Consider the following 840-nt stretch of genomic DNA (forward strand, 5'->3'; position numbering starts at 1 on the left):
TTACATTGAGATAAACCCCCAGCTCCAGGCATACTACTGAGCATATAGTTGGTGTATGAGGTCATGTGGCTAAAGTTCTGTCAGAGTATTGGTGGAACACAAGAGACGTCCGCTGTGAGGTTCAAACAAGATTGATTACTCGCAGTGTACTGACAGGTAATTAGTGTAATTCATGGTATCTGGAGGGTAGGGATGTAACGATTCACTCAACTCACGATTCGATTCGATTCACGATTTTGATTTCACGATTCGATTCGATTCACGATTGTTTTTTAACAAAATGAGATTTAAGACAAATTATAAATTAAATGTGTCCTTTTATTATTGCTTGGACAAAATGCTGCACATTTCTTTGTGAAATTAAAATATAACACTATAATAATATACTAATAAAGCACTTGCATATTATTGCTCTTTTGTTGGTTTTGATTGCTTCTATTGTCCTCATTTGTAAGTCGCTTTGGACAAAAGCGTCTGCTAAATGACAAAAATGAAATATAATGCAAATGTAAATAACAAAACTACATTGAAATTTTAAAACAAGCCCCAAATAAAATAAATAACACAAATAAAATAAATCTCTTCATATAAAAAAATAAGGCTTTGTCTGTGCTCTTTCCATTTAAAATGAGGCAACCACTGCATTTTAATCATGATCCAAACAAAGATGTTGCATACATGCAACTTGAGCCGTTTTAATCTAAATTACATTGTATAATTTCGAAATTTGAAGCAAAAACAGAATGGTTTGACTTCAGTTTTGTAAAACTATACATAAAAATATCTGCATGAAACAGCGGATGAGCTGAATGAGACGCAGATTCACTCTCCGCCAGCAGG

This window comes from Sinocyclocheilus rhinocerous, unplaced genomic scaffold (assembly GCF_001515625.1).
Source record: "Sinocyclocheilus rhinocerous isolate Xijiao unplaced genomic scaffold, SAMN03320098_v1.1 scaffold1103, whole genome shotgun sequence".
In the NCBI taxonomy this organism is placed as follows: domain Eukaryota; kingdom Metazoa; phylum Chordata; class Actinopteri; order Cypriniformes; family Cyprinidae; genus Sinocyclocheilus; species Sinocyclocheilus rhinocerous.